The sequence below is a fragment of the Oncorhynchus gorbuscha genome, linkage group LG01, assembly GCF_021184085.1.
Source record: "Oncorhynchus gorbuscha isolate QuinsamMale2020 ecotype Even-year linkage group LG01, OgorEven_v1.0, whole genome shotgun sequence".
NCBI classification, from domain to species: Eukaryota; Metazoa; Chordata; class Actinopteri; order Salmoniformes; family Salmonidae; genus Oncorhynchus; species Oncorhynchus gorbuscha.
Window position 1 is genome coordinate 96,806,916 of NC_060173.1, and position 20,414 is coordinate 96,827,329.

Here is a 20,414-nt window from a genome sequence, read left to right on the forward strand (position 1 = left end):
CTTTTTGGCCTGAATTCCAAGCATCACATCTGGAGGAAACCTGGCACCATCCCTACGGTGAAGTTTTTCAGCTGCAGGGACTGGGAGACTAGTCAGGATCGAGTGAAAGATGAACGGAGCAAAGTACAGAGAGATCCAGAGAGAGAATGAGCTTGATGCCTTGATAAGCTCCTTTCCTGAGGACGGCTCACCTCTCACAGTTCTGGGCGACTTTAACCTCCCCACGTCTACCTTTGACTCATTCCTCTCTGCCTCCTTCTTTCCACTCCTCTCCTCTTTTGACCTCACCCTCTCACCTTCCCCCCCTACTCACAAGGCAGGCAATACGCTCGACCTCATCTTTACTAGATGCTGTTTTTCCACTAACCTCATTGCAACTCCCCTCCAAGTCTCCGACCACTACCTTGTATCCTTTTCCCTCTCGCTCTCATCCAACACTTCCCACACTGCCCCTACTCGGATGGTATCGCGCCGTCCCAACCTTCGCTCTCTCTCCCCGCTACTCTCTCCTCTTCCATCCTATCATCTCTTCCCTCTGCTCAAACCTTCTCCAACCTATCTCCTGATTCTGCCTCCTCAACCCTCCTCTCCTCCCTTTCTGCATCCTTTGACTCTCTATGTCCCCTATCTTCCAGGCCGGCTCGGTCCTCCCCTCCCGCTCCGTGGCTTGACGACTCATTGCGAGCTCACAGAACAGGGCTCCGGGCAGCCGAGCGGAAATGGAGGAAAACTCGCCTCCCTGCGGACCTGGCATCCTTTCACTCCCTCCTCTCTACATTTTCCTCCTCTGTCTCTGCTGCTAAAGCCACTTTCTACCACTCTAAATTCCAAGCATCTGCCTCTAACCCTAGGAAGCTCTTTGCCACCTTCTCCTCCCTCCTGAATCCTCCTCCCCCCCCCTCCTCCCTCTCTGCAGATGACTTCGTCAACCATTTTGAAAAGAAGGTCGACGACATCCGATCCTCGTTTGCTAAGTCAAACGACACCGCTGGTTCTGCTCACAGTGCCCTACCCTGTGCTCTGACCTCTTTCTCCCTCTCTCTCCAGATGAAATCTCGCGTCTTGTGACGGCCGGCCGCCCAACAACCTGCCCGCTTGACCCTATCCCCTCCTCTCTTCTCCAGACCATTTCCGGAGACCTTCTCCCTTACCTCACCTCGCTCATCAACTTATCCCTGACCGCTGGCTACGTCCCTTCCGTCTTCAAGAGAGCGAGAGTTGCACCCCTTCTGAAAAAACCTACACTCGATCCCTCCGATGTCAACAACTACAGACCAGTATCCCTTCTTTCTTTTCTCTCCAAAACTCTTGAACGTGCCGTCCTTGGTCAGCTCTCCCGCTATCTCTCTCAGAATGACCTTCTTGATCCAAATCAGTCAGGTTTCAAGACTAGTCATTCAACTGAGACTGCTCTTCTCTGTATCACGGAGGCGCTCCGCACCGCTAAAGCTAACTCTCTCTCCTCTGCTCTCATCCTTCTAGACCTATCGGCTGCCTTCGATACTGTGAACCATCAGATCCTCCTCTCCACCCTCTCCGAGTTGGGCATCTCCGGCGTGGCCCACGCTTGGATTGCGTCCTACCTGACAGGTCGCTCCTACCAGGTGGCGTGGCGAGAATCTGTCTCCTCACCATGCGCTCTCACCACTGGTGTCCCCCAGGGCTCTGTTCTAGGCCCTCTCCTATTCTCGCTATACACCAAGTCACTTGGCTCTGTCATAACCTCACATGGTCTCTCCTATCATTGCTATGCAGACGACACACAATTAATCTTCTCCTTTCCCCCTTCTGATGACCAGGTGGCGAATCGCATCTCTGCATGTCTGGCAGACATATCAGTGTGGATGACGGATCACCATCTCAAGCTGAACTTCGGCAAGACGGAGCTGCTCTTCCTCCCGGGGAAGGACTGCCCGTTCCATGATCTCGCCATCACGGTTGACAACTCCATTGTGTCCTCCTCCCAGAGCGCTAAGAACCTTGGCGTGATCCTGGACAACACCCTGTCGTTCTCAACTAACATCAAGGCGGTGGCCCGTTCCTGTAGGTTCATGCTCTACAACATCCGCAGAGTACGACCCTGCCTCACACAGGAAGCGGCGCAGGTCCTAATCCAGGCACTTGTCATCTCCCGTCTGGATTACTGCAACTCGCTGTTGGCTGGGCTCCCTGCCTGTGCCATTAAACCCCTTCAACTCATCCAGAACGCCGCAGCCCGTCTAGTGTTCAACCTTCCCAAGTTCTCTCACGTCACCCCGCTCCTCCGCTCTCTCCACTGGCTTCCAGTTGAAGCTCGCATCCGCTACAAGACCATGGTGCTTGCCTACGGAGCTGTGAGGGGAACGGCACCTCAGTACCTCCAGGCTCTGATCAGGCCCTACACCCAAATAAGGGCACTGCGTTCATCCACCTCTGGCCTGCTCGCCTCCCTACCACTGAGGAAGTACAGTTCCCGCTCAGCCCAGTCAAAACTGTTCGCTGCTCTGGCTCCCAATGGTGGAACAAACTCCCTCACGACGCCAGGACAGCGGAGTCAATCACCACCTTCCGGAGACACCTGAAACCCCACCTCTTTAAGGAATACCTAGGATAGGATAAAGTAATCCTTCTCACCCCCCTCCCCCCTTAAAATATGTAGATGCACTATTGTAAAGTGGCTGTTCCACTGGATGTCATAAGGTGAATGCACCAATTTGTAAGTCGCTCTGGATAAGAGCGTCTGCTAAATGACTTAAATGTAAATGTAAATGTAGATCCCTGAGGAAAACCTGCTCCAGAGCACTCAGGACCTCAGACTGGGGCGAAGATTCACCTTCCAACAGGACAACGACCCTAAGCACACAGCCAAGACAATGCAGGAGTGGCTTCGGGACTAGTCTCTGAATGTCCTTGAGTGGCCCAGCCAGATTCATGTAAGGAAAAAAGCTATTTCATCCATTACAATAAGGCTGTAACATAACAAAATGTGGAAAACGTGAAAGGGTCTGAATACTTTCGGAATGCAATGTATGTGTCTTATGCGTACAACAAGCCCTTGTTCCGAATGGGGGCTGTGCTCAACCGGGTGTTTTTGTGTTTGTTTGCGTGTTTGTCCTTTAATTTGACTCTCTCCCTCTGCTCTTCTAAATATTAAGTGTCAATCAAAGTGTGACCTGAAAAGTGGCCTTCAGAAGGCAGTAGCAGTGGAGCACTGTGAGGAGTGGTACATCTGATAGAGAACATCAAGAAATAACCACATAGATCATTAAATGAGAACCAGAAGGGACAGAACTGGGATATAATAACGTGACACCAGAAACAACAAGCTTCCAAAAAGAGAATAAGCTTCACACACTCCAATAATTAATTTACTTTGATGATGTGTTTGTTTTTTTTCAGTTTGGAAGCGAGCGCTGTTACACGCTGTTATCAATTCATGAACTGGAGATCACTCTAATAGAATGTATACTGTGCAGCCCGAGGCAGGCGTTTCACAAATTTAGAAGTTGATTTCTATTAATTTCTTGAAATGACAGATTTAATGGGATTCACATATGGCAGGGGTGTCAAACTCATTCCATGGTGGGCCTAGTGTCTGCTTGTTTTTGGTTTTTCCTTTAAAACCTAGACAACCAGGTGAGGGGTGTTCCTCAATCATCAGTGACCTTAATTATTCAATCAAGTACAAGGGAGGAGCGAAAACCCACAGACACTCGGCCCTCCATGGAATGAGTTTGACACGTGCTCTATGGCACTACCTCCACAGCATCATAAGAAATCTAATAAAAATCACAGCACCCCACAAGCAACACAAAAACACAAAAACATAAACAAAGCACCCACTATACAACACATTCCCCACAGTGATTAACATATAGTCTCCACATTTTGTCAAACATTTCCATTTTTTGTTTAACTTTAGAATATACAAAATCCAACAGTTTGTAGCTAGCTAATCCATTCCTCTAATTTGGTATTGAGGGTAAATAAGATGCTTTCCAATTGATGGCGACACATTTCTTTGCAGCAATTAGACCTAGATGACAAAACTGTCAATATTTACATTTCCCAACAGACATAATCGTGGAGATGGATGGATATAAATTCCTAGGCACACGTACAGTACATTATCCCAAACTGGTGTCAGGACCAAAGCAGATGTAATAAGGTTTCTTTTTGCATCTCCAACAGAAATGTGACATTTCTGGTTGCATTACATTCATGCTGGCAGGAGGGTAGTAAGTCCTATGAATTTTCTTAAATTGCAGTATCTTATGTCTTAAGTGGTAGGAGCAGGTATAAACATTTTCACATATCTGTGACCAGATCTGTTTCCTATTTTTTGGGACCATCAGGTACAGCTACAATCAACCCTCAATATAACTTTGCAATCAACTTCTTTAGCGTAGCAAATTCTTTCCGTATTTTTTCTTAGATTCATCCAGATTCTGTTGAAGTGGTTGAATAAGATTTCGGAGAAATCCTTGAATAATCCTTTCGATAATACAAATCTTTCTTGTAATTGATTGAATGACAGGAGAGAGCCATCATAGTACACATGTTCAAAATTCATGATGCTACTTTGGAACCAGGACTTAAAGGTTTAGTCATTAAACACTGGAGGTAAAGTGGGGTTATTCCAAATAGGTGTCCCTGGCGATATTGGTTCTTACCATCTCGTGAACTTCCCCAAACATTTCCCCAAACAAGAATGGAATTGAGAATCATTGGATTGTCTGTTTTTCTGTTCAACGCCTTGTACCAGAAGAAGTGAATTTATTTCAGATCATGAGGTATTATATTTATGGCTTCGATACTCCTCCATGCAAAAGGACAGCCTGCTGACCATTGTTTAAGTGAAAGCAGTTGTGCAGCCCAATAATACATTTTCCTAATACAGCAGCATATCATGTTCCAAGATCGCGTAGCAGTCGGACGTGTGTTTTGTCTTGTCCCATCCTGTCCCGTGTAAATATCATTTCCCACAATTTTTGGGGTATATATTTTGTATATATTTTAATCTAACTTTACATCTATGGGCTGAATATACTCTCCTGCAACCCACGTCACCCAATGTGGTGTGGATCTGCTATTTTTATACTTTAGAACCGGAACCCCCATCAGCAGCTAGCCAGCTAACTATCTACTAGCTAGCAGTCAGTTAGCCACTGCTAGCGGTCTTCACCATTAACCCATCTGCTAGCCCTGGGCCGCTAGCTATTTGAATCGTCGTGTCTCCAGCTCGCCTAGCATAGTAGCGACTACTGAATTGGCTCCCTGACTAACCTATTGCTACTCATTGGAGCCTATGATCACTCGGCTATACATGCCTCTCCCTAATGTCAATATGCCTTGTCTATTGCTGTTTTGGTTAGTGATTATTGTCTTATTTCACTGTAGAGCTCCCAGCCCTGACCAATATGCCTTAGATAGCCCTTTGGTCCCACCCCCCACACATGCGGTGACCTCAACTGGCTTAACTGGTGCCTCTAGAGACAAAACTTCTCTCATCGTCACTCAATGCCTAGGTTTATTCACTGCTTTAGCACACTCACCAAACCCTGATGTCCTAGCAGTGTTTGAATCCTGGCTTAGGAAGGCCACCAAAAATCCTGAAATTTCTATCCCCAACTACAACATTTTCTAACAAGATAGAACTGCCAAAGGGGGCGGAGTTGCAATCTACTGTAGAGATAGCCTGCAGAGTTCTGACATACTATCCAGGTCTGTGCCCAAACAATTCGAGATACTTTAAAAAATCCACCTTTCCAGAAACAAGTGCCTCACCATTGCTACTTGTTGTAGACCCCCTCAGCCACCAGCTGTGCCCTGGACACCATATGTGAATTGATTGCCCCCCATCTATCTTCAGAACTCGTACTGTTAGGTGACCTAAACTGGGGCATGCTTAACACCCCGGCAGTCCTACAATCTAAGATAGATGCCCTCAATCTAACACAAATGATCAAGGAACCTACCAGGTACAACCATAGATCCGTAACCCTCTTAGATATCATCCTGACCAACTTGCCCTCTAAATACATTTACATTTACATTTAAGTCATTTAGCAGACGCTCTTATCCAGAGCTACTTACAAATTGGTGCATTCACCTTATGACATCCAGTAGAACAGTCACTTTACAATAGTGCATCTAAATCTTAAAGGGGGGGTGAGAAGGATTACTTATCCTAGCCTAGGTATTCCTTAAAGAGGTGGGGTTTCAGGTGTCTCCGGAAGGTGGTGATTGACTCTGCTGGCCTGGCGTCGTGAGGGAGTTTGTTCCACCATTGGGGGGCCAGAGCAGCGAACAGTTTTGACTGGGCTGAGCGGGAACTGTACTTCCTCAGTGGTAGGGAGGCGAGCAGGCCAGAGGTGGATGAACGCAGTGCCCTTGTTTGGGTGTAGGGCCTGATCAGAGCCTGGAGGTACTGAGGTGCCGTTCCCCTCACAGCTCCGTAGGCAAGCACCATGGTCTTGTAGCGGATGCGAGCTTCAACTGGAAGCTAGTGGAGAGAGCGGAGGAGCGGGGTGACGTGAGAGAACTTGGGAAGGTTGAACACCAGACGGGCTGTGGCGTTCTGGATGAGTTGTAGGGGTTTAATGGCACAGGCAGGGAGCCCAGCCAACAGCGAGTTGCAGTAATCCAGACGGGAGATGACAAGTGCCTGGATTAGGACCTGCGCCGCTTCCTGTGTGAGGCAGGGTCGTACTCTGCGGATGTTGTAGAGCATGAAACTACAGGAACGGGCCACCACCTTGATGTTAGTTGAGAACGACAGGGTGTTGTCCAGGATCACGCCAAGGTTCTTAGCGCTCTGGGAGGAGGACACAATGGAGTTGTCAACCGTGATGGCGAGATCATGGAACGGGCAGTCCTTCCCCGGGAGGAAGAGCAGCTCCGTCTTGCCGAGGTTCAGCTTGAGGTGGTGATCCGTCATCCACACTGATATGTCTGCCAGACATGCAGAGATGCGATTCGCCACCTGGTCATCAGAAGGGGGAAAGGAGAAGATTAATCGTGTGTCGTCTGCATAGCAATGATAGGAGAGACCATGTGAGGTTATGACAGAGCCAAGTGACTTGGTGTATAGCGAGAATAGGAGAGGGCCTAGAACAGAGCCCTGGGGGAGCCCTGGGATGAGGAGACAGATTCTCGCCACGCCACCTGGTAGGAGCGACCTGTCCGGTAGGACGCAATCCAAGCGTGGGCCGCGCCGTAGATGCCCAACTCGGAGAGGGTGGAGAGGAGGATCTGATGGTTCACAGTATCGAAGGCAGCCGATAGGTCTAGAAGGATGAGAGCAGAGGAGAGAGAGTTAGCTTTAGCAATGAGGAGCGCCTCCGTGATACAGAGAAGAGCAGTCTCAGTTGAATGACTAGTCTTGAAACCTGACTGATTTGGATCAAGAAGGTCATTCAGAGAGAGATAGCGGGAGAGCTGGCCAAGGACGGCACGTTCAAGAGTTTTGGAGAGAAAAGAAAGAAGGGGTACTGGTCTGTAGTTGTTGACATTGGAGGGATCGAGTGTAGGTTTTTTCAGAAGGGGTGCAACTCTCGCTCTCTTGAAGACGGAAGGGACGTAGCCAGCGGTCAGGGATGAGTTGATGAGCGAGGTGAGGTAAGGGAGAAGGTCTCCGGAAATGGTCTGGAGAAGAGAGGAGGGGATAGGGTCAAGCGGGCAGGTTGTTGGGCGGCCGGCCGTCACAAGACGCGAGATTTCATCTGGAGAGAGAGGGGAGAAAGAGGTCAGAGCAAAGGGTAGGGCAGTGTGAGCAGAACCAGTGGTGCCGTTTGACTTAGCAAACGAGGATCGGATGTCGTCGACCTTCTTTTCAAAATGGTTGACGAAGTCATCTGCAGAGAGGGAGGAGGGGGGGAGGAGGATTCAGGAGGGAGGAGAAGGTGGCAAAGAGCTTCCTAGGGTTAGAGGCAGATGCTTGGAATTTAGAGTGGTAGAAAATGGCTTTAGCAGCAGAGACAGAGGAGGCAAATATAGAGAGGAGGGAGTGAAAGGATGCCAGGTCCGCAGGGAGGCGAGTTTTCCTCCATTTCCGCTCGGCTGCCCGGAGCCCTGTTCTGTGAGCTCGCAATGAGTCGTCGAGCCACGGGGCGGGAGGGGAGGACCGAGCCGGCCTGGAGGATAGGGGACATAGAGAGTCAAAGGATGCAAAAAGGGAGGAGAGGAGGGTTGAGGAGGCAGAATCAGGAGATAGGTTGGAGAAGGTTTGAGCAGAGGGAAGAGATGATAGGATGGAAGAGGAGAGAGTAGCGGGGGAGAGAGAGCGAAGGTTGGGACGGCGCGATACCATCCGAGTAGGGGCAGTGTGGGAGGTGTTGGATGAGAGCGAGGGGGAAAAGGATACAAGGTAGTGGTCGGAGACTTGGAGGGGAGTTGCAATGAGGTTAGTGGAAGAACAGCATCTAGTAAAGATGAGGTCGAGCGTATTGCCTGCCTTGTGAGTAGGGGGGAAGGTGAGAGGGTGAGGTCAAAAGAGGAGAGGAGTGGAAAGAAGGAGGCAGAGAGGAATGAGTCAAAGGTAGACGTGGGGGGGTTAAAGTCGCCCAGCACTGTGAGAGGTGAGCCGTCCTCAGGAAAGGAGCTTATCAAGGCATCAAGCTCATTGATGAACTCTCCGAGGGAACCTGGAGGGCGATAAATGATAAGGATGTTAAGCTTGAAAGGGCTGGTAACTGTGACAGCATGGAATTCAAAGGAGTCGATAGACAGATGGGTAAGGGGAGAAAGAGAGAATGACCACTTGGGAGAGATGAGGATCCCGGTGCCACCACCCCGCTGACCATAAGCTCCCGGGGTGTGCGAGAACACGTGGGCGGACGAAGAGAGAGCAGTAGGAGTCTGTGGCGATCCATGTTTCCGTCAGTGCCAAGAAGTTGAGGGACTGGAGGGAGGCATAGGCTGAGATGAACTCTGCCTTGTTGGCCGCAGATCGGCAGTTCCAGAGGCTACCGGAGACCTGGAACTCCACGTTGGTCGTGCGCGCTGGGACCACCAGATTAGGGTGGCCGCGGCCACGCGGTGTGGAGCGTTTGTATGGTCTGTGCAGAGAGGAGAGAACAGGGATAGACAGACACATAGTTGACAGGCTACAGAAGAGGCTACGCTAATGCAAAGGAGATTGGAATGACAAGTGGACTACACGTCTCGAATGTTCAGAAAGTTAAGCTTACGTAGCAAGAATCTTATTGACTAAAATGATTAAAATGATACAGTACTGCTGAAGTAGGCTAGCTGGCAGTGGCTGCGTTGTTGACTTTGTAGGCTAGCTGGCAGTGGCTGCGTTGTTGACACTACACTAATCAAGTCGTTCCGTTGAGTGTAATAGTTTCTTCAGTGCTGCTATTCGGGGGCTAGCTGGCTAGCTAGCAGTGTTGTTTACGTTACGTTGCGTTAAGAGAACGACAATAGCTGGCTAGCTAACCTAGAAAATCGCTCTAGACTACACAATTATCTTTGATACAAAGACGGCTATGTAGCTAGCTATGTAGCTAGCTACGATCAAACAAATCAAACCGTTGTACTGTAATGAAATTAAATGAAAATGTGATACTACCTGTGGAGCGAAGCGGAATGCTACCGGGTTGTTGAGTTCTATTCGGTGGACGTTGGCTAGCTGTGGGCTAGCTGTTGGCTAGCTGTTGGCTAAATACACCTCTGCCATCTTCAATCAGGATCTCAGCGATCACTGCCTCATTGCCTGCGTCCGTAATGGGTCCGCGGTCAAATGACCACCCCTCATCACTGTCAAAAGCTCCCTAAAACATTTCAGCGAGCAAGCCTTTCTAATTGACCTGGTCCGGGGATCCTGGAAGGATATGACCGCATCCCGTCAGTAGAGGATGCCTGGTTGCTCTTTAAAAGTGCTTTCCTCACCATCTTAAATAAGCACGCCCCATTCCAAAAATGTAGAACTAAGAACAGATTTAGCCCTTGGTTCACCCCAGACTTGACTGCCCTTGACCAGCACAAAAACATAATGTGGGGTTCTGCATTAGCATTGAATAGCCCCCTTGATATGCAACTTTTCAGGGGAGTCATGAACCAATATACAAATCAAATCAAAGTTTATTTGTCATGTGCACCGAATACAACAGTGAAATGATTACTTACAGGCTCTAACCAATAGTGCAAGAAAGGTATTAGGTGAACAATAGGTAAGTAAAGACATAAAACAACAGTAAAAGGACAGGCTATATACAGTAGCGAGGATATAAAGGTAGCGAGGCTACATACAGACACCGGTTAGTCAGGTTGATTGAGGTTGCATGTACATGTAGATATGGTTAAGGTGACAATGCATATATGATGAACAGAGAGTATCAATAGCGTAAAAGGAGGGGTTGGCGGGTGATGGGTGGCGGGACACAATGCAGATAGCCCGGTTAGCCAATGTGCAGGAGCACTGATTGGTCAGCCCAAATGAGGTAGTATGTACATGAATTTATAGTTAAAGTGACTATGCATATATGATAAACAGTGAGTAGCAGCAGCGTAAAAAGACGGTTTGGGGGTTTGGGGGGAGCACACAATGCAAATTGTCCGGGTAGCCATTTGATTACCTGTTCAGGAGTCTTATGACTTGGGGGTAAAAACTGTTGAGAAGCCTTTTTGTCCTAGACTTGGCACTCTGGATCCGCTTGCCATGCGGTAGTAGAAAGAACAGTCTATGACTGGGGTGGTGTGTTTGAACAATTCTAGTTTGTTGTTGATGTGGAAAGCAAGGAACTTGAAGCTCTCATCGCTTGCTCGTGCTCGGTCCTCCTTTTCCTGTAGTCCACAATCATCTCCTTAGTCTTGGTTACGTTGAGGGATAGGTAGTTATTCTGGAACCACCCAGCCAGGTTTCTGACCTCCTCCCTATAGGCTGTCTCGTCGTTATCAGTGGTCAAACCTACCACTGTTGTGTCATCAGCAAACTTAATGATGGTGTTGTAGTCGTGTTTGGCCCTACAGTTGTGGGGGAACAGGGAGTACAGGAGGGAACTGAGCACGCACCGCTGGGGAGCTCCAGTGTTGAGGATCAGCGTGGCAGATGTGTTGCTGCCTACCCTCACCACCTGGGGGCAGCCCGTCAGGAAGTCCAGGATCCAGTTGCAGAGGGAGGTGTTTAATCCCAGGTTCCTTAGCTTAGTGATGAGCTTTGAGGGTACTATGGTGTTGAACGCTGAGCTGTAGTCTATGAATAGCATTCTCACATAAGTGTTCCTTTTGTCCAGGTGGGAAAGGGCAGTGTGGAGTGCAATACAGATTGCATCATCTGTCGATCTGTTGAGGCGGTATGCAAATTGGAGTGGGTCTAGGGTTTCTGGGATAATGGTGTTGATGTGAGCCATTACCAACCTTTCAAAGCCCTTCATGGCACCAGACGTGAGTGCTACGGGTATGTAGTCATTTAGGCAGGTTGCCTTTGTGTTCTTGAGCACAGGGACTATGGTGGTCTGCTTGAAACATGTTGGTATTACAGACTCAATCAGGGACATGTTGAAAATGTTAGTGAAGACACCTGCCAGTTGGCCAGCACATGCCCGGAGCACACGTCCTGGTAATCTGTCTAGCCCAGCAGCCTTGTGAATGTTGACCTGTTTGAAGGTCTTACTCACATCAGCTATGGAGAGCGTGATCACACAGTCATCCGGAACAGCTGATGCTCCCATGCATGCCTCAGTGTTGCTTGCCTTGTAGCGAGCATAGAAGTGATTAGCTCGTCTGGTAGGCTCGTGTCACTGGGCAGCTCACGGCTGTGCTTCCCTTTGTCGTCTGTAATAGTTTGCAGGCCCTTTCACATAAGACGAGCGTCGGAGCCGGTGTAGCATGATTCAATCTTAGCCCTGTATTGACATTCTGCCTGTTTGATGGTTCGTCGCAGGGCATCGCAGGATTTCTTGTAAGCTTCTGCGTTAGAGTCCTTCACCTTGAAAGCGGCAGCTCTACCCTTTAGCTCAGTGCAAGTGTTGCCAAACATGTTGCCAAACATACCCTCGTAAAACTGACTATCCTACTGATCATTGACTTCGGCGAAGTCATTTCCAAAATAGCCTCCAACACTCTACTAAGCAAACTGGATGTAGTCTATCATAGTGCCGTCCGTTCTGTCACCAAAGCCCCAAATTGGATGTAGTCTATCACAGTGCCCTCCGTTTCTTCACCAAAGCTCCTTATACCACCCACCACTGCGACCTGTATGCTCACGTTGGCTGGCCCTCGCTACATATTCGTCTCCAAACCCACTGGCTCCAGGTCATCTATAAGTCTTTGCTTGGTAAAGCCCCACCTTATCTCAGCTCACTGGTCACCATAGCAGCACCCACCTGTAGCACGCACTACAGAAGGTGTATTTCACTGTTCATCCCCAAAGCCAAAACTTAATTTGGCCGCCTTTCCTCCCTGTTCTCTGCTGCCAATGACTGGATCAAATTGCAAAAATCACTGAAGCTGGAGACTTATATCTCCGTCTCTAACTTTAAGCATCAGCTGTCAGAGCAGCTTACCGATCACTGTACCTGTGCCCAGCCCATCTGTAAATAGCACACTCAACTACCTCATCCTCATATTGTTATTTATCTTCTTGCTATTTTGCACCCCAGTATCTCTACATGCACATCCTCATCTGCACAACTACCACTCCACTGTTAATGCTAAATAGATTTTTTTTCGCCTCTATGGCCTATTTATTGCCTTACCTCCCTAATCTTCTACATTTGCACACACTCTACATAGATTTTTCTATTGTGTTATTGACTGTACGCTTGTTAATGTCTAACTCCGTGTTGTTGTTTTTGTCGCACTGCTTTGCACACTACTTATCTTGGCCAGGTCACAGTTGTAAATGAGAACTTGTTCTCAATTGGCCTACCAGGTTAAATAAAGGTGAAATTAAAAAATTTAAAAATGTGTCCAACAGTAGTAAAATAAAGGACAGAGAATGTTGTGGTTTAGATAAATAAAGTAAAATGTCACCTGCATACAATGATATTACATGTTGATCGTCACCAATCTCTATGCCCCTATTTGAGCCATGAGTCCTAATTATTGATGCTCGGGGTTCTCTGGCTGAAGAAAATACATAACTAGAGACAGTGGCTTTTTTATTGTCCCCAGCACGATGTGCACTTGTGTAATGATCACACTGTTTAATCAGCTTCTTGATATGCCACACCTGTCAGGTGGATGGATAATCTTGGCAAAGGAGAAATAAGCTGTTAATGCTTATTCTTTTAATATTTTTTTTATTTGACCCCTTTTCCTCCCCAATTTCGTGGTATCCAATTGTTTTTTAGTAGCTACTATCTTGTAAAAAAAATAGATTTTCTTTCAAAAAGGACATTTCTAAGTGACCCCAAACTTTTGAATGGTAGTGTATATATATATATATATATACACACTATGGTGGTATATATATAAAAAATATAAAAATACAATGATAATAAGATAATAAGTCCAATATAGCACAACTTTATATATATATATATATATATAATACGATAATAAGTCCAATATAGCACAACTAGGACTAAAGTGAGTGTCAGTAATGTATCCATGATATGTGCAGTCAACTAGTATATTTCGGGTTTATGAAGTGAATATTGTGATTATTATTAATACTCCTGTTTAAGGCTGGTTCAAACTTCTGAGATAGATGAGACCCTTCTAAAGTATACATTACTAATTTGTCCTGGCCAGCGTCATAGTCCTAACTCTTATTTTTTAAAGCCAAAGGAAAGGAATAGATTATCCCTCTCAGGGTCAATAACTAGAGAAAACTACATAAAATGCACTTGCCATCACTATGTTAACTGAGAATAAAATGAATTTGATTATTTAGGCATAATTATAGTATATTAAAGAGAGAGATTCGTTCAACTCTCCATATAATTCTCATATTAAATTAAAGCAAACAGATGTTGGGCTATAACTGCTGAAGTAGCGTACAGTTCCGCTGTACTGCACGTAACCACATGTGGGAAGCACTCGTTTTGACCCCTTGGGACAGAGCGGGCGGCTCCTTAGGAGCAGGGTGATATAATGACTTGGGTCCGCTCTGGGCACCGGTAGAGTCAAAATGAATACCATCCATTCACTTAATTTTTCAGTTGGCCTAGCTACATTTCTTGTAAATTCCAACTTGCGATTCAGTTAATTGATTAATTTCAATATAATTGTCCAACGAAGAGCTGGAAATAATAATTGAAAGGCACATCCCTGGCCCAGGAGTGTGAAGGTGAATGGAAAGGCTCTGGAGCAACGAACCGCCCTTGCTGTCTCTGCCTGGCCAGTTCCCCACTTTCCACTGGGATTCTCTGCCTCTAACCCTATTACAGGGGCTGAGTCACTGGCTTACTGGTGCTCTTTCATGCCGTCCCTAGGAGGGGTGCGTCACTTGAGTGGGTTGAGTCACTGATGTGATCTTCCTGTCTGGGTTGGCGCCCCCCCTTGGGTTGTGCCGTGGCGAAGATCTTTGTGGGCTACTCGGCCTTGTCTCAGGATGGTAAGCACAGGGATCCAAGATGGCGTAGCAGTTGGACGTGTGTTTTTCTTGTCCCGTCCTGTCTGGTGTAAATATAGTTTTCCTCGTTTTTTCTGTATATATTTCGTACATATTTTAATCTCACTTTCCAACTATAGGCTGAATATACTCTCCTGCACCCGCATCACCCAATGTGGTACGGATCTGCTTTTTCTATACTTTAGAACCGGAACCCCCATCAGAAGCTAGCCAGCTAACTAGCTACTAGCTAGTACTCAGTTAGCCACTGCTAGCGGTCTCCAAAGCTAACTAGGACACCAGCGCGACATCAACCCAGAGCATATCAGACTGCTTTTTCTCTACCACATCTCCGGATTCCTACCGCAAGCTCTGAACCTTTACACCGGATCATCGCAACTAGCTAGCTGCAATCCGAGTGGCTACTCCTGGCTAACGTCTCTGCACCAGTTAGCCTTGAGCTAGCCTCGAGCTAAGCCCATCTTCCGACTAGCCGAAGAGGTCCAACATTACCTCTTTTGCCAATTGGCCTGGACCCTTTACTGCCGACACGGAGCCCCGCCGATCCATTACGACTGGTCCGCCGACATAATCGTCCGAGGTGGTTTCAACAGGCTTTTCCGTTGCGACATCGCCAAAGATCCATCTGCTGGCCAAAGCCCGCGAGCTTTCTGAAACGCTGTGTCTCCAGCTCACCTAGTGTACTAGAGCACCTGTAGCATACTCCTGGACTACAATTACCCGGGCCCACGACCGGTCTGTCGATGTCACCGCATGAAGAGGAATAAACAGACTCACCCCATCGCGACGTCCCCCAAAGGTTAACTCTCTAGCCCTCGCTATCTCCCTGCTTGCTAATTCGGCCTGCTAACGGCTAGCTTGTCTAGCCCAGGCCTACGAACTGTTAGCTTGATAGCACAGGCCTGCTAACCGTCTGAATCACCGCGTCCCAAACACTCTCTGAACCCATTTACTTTCTATCTTTTTTTTATTTTTATTTTGTTTATACCTTCCGGAAACCTGCCTCACCCACTGTGATACGGAATCGCTATTACTTTTAATTTTAATTTCATTTTTATGACTCACTCAAGAATCTCCAGACGCTAACCAGCTAACTAGCTACAAGCTATTTAGTCATTGTTAGTTTCTTTTTAAACCTGGATAACACTCGCCAGTCCAGCTTCCCTGCCCATCCACCGCTTCCCCCTGGACACTAATCTCTTAGCTACATAGCTGACGCACACTGGACTGTCCATTAATCACGGTACTCCATTCTGCATTCTCCATTGTTTTATCTGTCGGCCCAGTTGCCTAGTCAACGCCATTTTACCTGCTGTTTGTTGTGCTAGCTGATTAGCCTCGCCTACTGTTTTTAGCTAGCTTTCCCAATTCAACACCTGTGATTACTGTATGCCTCGCTGTATGTCTCTCTCAAATGTCAATATGCCTTGTATACTGTTGTTCAGGTTAGTTATCATTGTTTTAGTTCACAATGGAGCCCCTAGATCCACTCTGCATACCCCTGTTACCATCTTTGTCCCACCTCCCACACATGCGGTGACCTCACCCATTACAACCAGCATGTCGAGAGATACAACCTCTCTCATCATCACCCAGTGCCTGGGCTTACCTCCGCTGTACCCGCACCCCACCATAACCCTGTCTGCGCATTATGCCCTGAATATATTCTACCATGCCCAGAAACCTGCTCCTCTTATCCTCTGCCCCCAACACTCTAGGCGACCAGTTTTGATAGCCTTTAGCCGCACCCTCATACTACTCCTTCTCTGTTCCGCGGGTGATGTGGAGGTAAACCCAGGCCCTGCATGTCTCCAGGTACCCTCATTTGTTGACTTCTGTGATCGAAAAAGCCTTGGTTTTATGCATGTCAACATCAGAAGCCTCCTCCCTAAGTTTGTTTTACTCACTGCTTTAGCACACTCTGCTAACCCTGATGTCCTTGCCGTGTCTGAATCCTGGCTCAGGAAGGCCACCAAAAATTCAGAGATTTCCATACCCAACTATAACATCTTCCGTCAAGATAGAACTGCCAAAGGGGGCGGAGTCGCAGTCTACTGCAGAGATAGCCTGCAAAGTAATGTCATACTTTCCAGGTCCATACCCAAAGAGTTTGAACTACTAATTTTGAAAATTACTCTCTCCAGAAATAAGTCTCTCACAGTTGCCGCCTGCTACCGACCCCCCTCAGCTCCCAGCTGTGCCCTGGACACCATTTGTGAATTGATCGCCCCCCATCTAGCTTCAGAGTTTGTTCTGTTAGGTGACCTAAACTGGGATATGCTTAACACCCCGGCAGTCCTACAATCTAAGCTAGATGCCCTCAATCTCACTCAAATCATCAAGGAACCCACCAGGTACAACCCTAACTCTGTAAACAAGGGCACCCTCATCCTGACCAACTGGCCCTCCAAATACACCTCCGCTGTCTTCAACCAGGATCTCAGCGACCACTGCCTCATTGCCTGTATCCGCCACGGAGCCGCAGTCAAACGACCACCCCTCATCACTGTCAAACGCTCCCTAAAACACTTCTGTGAGCAGGCCTTTCTAATCGACCTGGCCAGGGTATCCTGGAAGGACATTGACCTCATCCCGTCAGTTGAGGATGCCTGGTCATTCTTTAAAAGTAACTTCCTCACCATTTTAGATAAGCATGCTCCGTTCAAAAAATGCAGAACCAAGAACAGATACAGCCCTTGGTTCACTCCAGACCTGACTGCCAGCACAAAAACATCCTGTGGCGGACTGCAATAGCATCGAATAACCCCCGTGATATGCAACTGTTCAGGGAAGTCAGGAACCAATACACGCAGTCAGTCAGGAAAGCTAAGGTCAGCTTCTTCAGGCAGAAGTTTGCATCCTGTAGCTCCAACTCCAAAAAGTTCTGGGACACTGTGAAGTCCATGGAGAACAAGAGCACCTCCTCCCAGCTGCCCACTGCACTGAGACTAGGTAACACGGTCTCCACCAATAAATCCATGATTATCGAAAACTTCAATAAGCACTTCTCAACGGCTGGCCATGCCTTCCGCCTGGCTACTCCAACCTCGGCCAACAGCTCTGCCCCCTCCCTCCCCCCCCGCAGCTCCTCGCCCAAGCCTCTCCAGGTTCTTCTTTACCCAAATCCAGATAGCAGATGTTCTGAAAGAGCTGCAAAACCTGGACCCGTACAAATCAGCTGGGCTTGACAATCTGGACCCTCTATTTCTGAAACTATCTGCCGCCATTGTCGCAACCCCTATTACCAGCCTGTTCAACCTCTTTTTCATATCGTCTGAGATCCACAAGGATTGGAAAGCTGCCGCAGTCATCCCCTTCTTCAAAGGGGGGAGACACCCTGGACCCAAACTGTTATTGTCATGCAGGTGAAAGAGGACCCAAAAGCGACTTGGCGAAAACAGAGTCTTTAATCCAGTAAAGTAAATACAAACAAAAAACACAACTTTCACTCGAAATGACGAGGACAAACTGGAGACTCGATCTTGAACAGCAGGTGAACAGCAGGTTGCCTCGGGAAGGCACTTGAACCAGACAAACTCAGACACCTGCTCACCACGCAGCATCTGAGGAAAACACGACACGACAGGGCGATACACAAACACAGCACGGTGAATTCTAGACAAGGAACCGACAGGACAGGAACGGAACACAAAGGAAGAAATAGGGACTCTAATCAGGGGAAAGGATCGGGAACAGGTGTGGGAAGACTAAATGATTGATTAGGGGAATAGGAACAGCTGGGAGCAGGAACGGAACGATAGAGAGAAGAGAGAGCGAGAGAGTGAGAGAGGGAGGGGGAGAGAGGGATAGAAAAAGGGAAAGAACCTAATAAGACCAGCAGAGGGAAACGAATAGAATGGGAAGCACAGGGACAAGACAAGATAATAAATGACAAAACATGACAGTACCCCCCACTCACCGAGCGCCTCCTGGCGCACTCGAGGAGGAATCCTGGCGGCAACGGAGGAAATCATCAATGAGTGAACGGTCCAGCACGTCCCGAGACGGAACCCAACTCCTCTCCTCAGGACCGTAACCCTCCCAATCCACTAAGTATTGGTGACCCCGTCCCCGAGAACGCATGTCCATGATCTTATGTACCTTGTAAATAGGTGCGCTCTCGACAAGGACGGGAGGGGGAGGGAAGACGAACGGGGGTGCGAAGAAAGGGCTTAACACAGGAGACATGGAAGACAGGATGGACGCGACGAAGATGTCGCGGAAGAAGCAGTCGCACAGCGACAGGATTGACGACCTGGGAGACACGGAACGGACCAATGAACCGCGGAGTCAACTTACGAGAAGCTGTCGTAAGAGGAAGGTTGCGAGTGGAAAGCCACACTCTGGCCGCAACAATACCTTGGACTCTTAATCCTGCGTTTATTGGCGGCTCTCACAGTCTGTGCCCTGTAACGGCAAAGTGCAGACCTCACCCTCCTCCAGGTGCGCTCACAACGTTGGACAAACGCTTGAGCGGAGGGAACGCTGGACTCGGCAAGCTGGGATGAGAACAGAGGAGGCTGGTAACCCAGACTACTCTGAAACGGAGATAACCCGGTAGCAGACGAAGGAAGCGAATTGTGAGCGTATTCTGCCCAGGGGAGCTGTTCTGCCCAAGACGCAGGGTTTCTGAAAGAAAGGCTGCGTAGTATGCGACCAATCGTCTGATTGGCCCTCTCTGCTTGACCGTTAGACTGGGGATGAAACCCGGAAGAGAGACTGACGGACGCACCAATCAAACGACAGAACTCCCTCCAAAACTGTGACGTGAATTGCGGGCCTCTGTCTGAAACGGCGTCTAACGGGAGGCCATGAATTCTGAATACATTCTCGATAATGATTTGTGCCGTCTCCTTAGCGGAAGGAAGTTTAGCGAGGGGAATGAAATGTGCCGCCTTAGAGAACCTATCGACAACCGTAAGAATCACAGTCTTCCCCGCAGACAAAGGCAGACCGGTAATGAAGTCTAGGGCGATGTGAGACCATGGTCGAGAAGGAATGGGAGCGGTCTGAGACGACCGGCAGGAGGAGAGTTACCCGACTTAGTCTGCGCGCAGTCCGAACAAGCAGCCACGAAACGGCGCGTGTCACGCTCCTGAGTCGGCCACCAAAAGCGCTGGCGAATAGACGCAAGAGTGCCTCGAACACCGGGATGACCAGCTAACTTGGCAGAGTGAGCCCACTGAAGAACAGCCAGACGAGTGGAAACAGGAACGAAAAGGAGGTTACTAGGACAAGCGCGCGGCGACGCAGTGTGCGTGAGTGCTTGCTTAACCTGTCTTTCAATTCCCCAGACTGTTAACCCGACAACACGCCCATAAGGAAGAATCCCCTCGGGATCAGTAGAAGCCACAGAAGAACTAAACAGACGGGATAAGGCATCAGGCTTGGTGTTCTTGCTACCCGGACGGTAAGAAATCACAAACTCGAAACAAGCGAAAAACAACGCCCAACGAGCTTGACGGGCATTAAGTCGTTTGGCAGAACGGATGTACTCAAGGTTCTTATGGTCTGTCCAAACGACAAAAGGAACGGTCGCCCCCTCCAACCACTGTCGCCATTCGCCTAGGGCTAAGCGGATGGCGAGCAGTTCACGGTTACCCACATCATAGTTGCGCTCAGATGGCGACAGGCGATGAGAAAAATAAGCGCAAGGATGAACCTTATCGTCAGACTGGAAGCGCTGGGATAGAATGGCTCCCACGCCTACCTCTGAAGCGTCAACCTCGACAATGAATTGTCTAGTGACGTCAGGAGTAACGAGGATAGGAGCGGACGTAAAACGTTCTTTTAGAAGATCAAAAGCTCCCTGGGCGGAACCGGACCACTTAAAACACGTCTTGACAGAAGTAAGAGCTGTGAGAGGGGCAGCAACTTGACCGAAATTACGAATGAAACGCCGATAGAAATT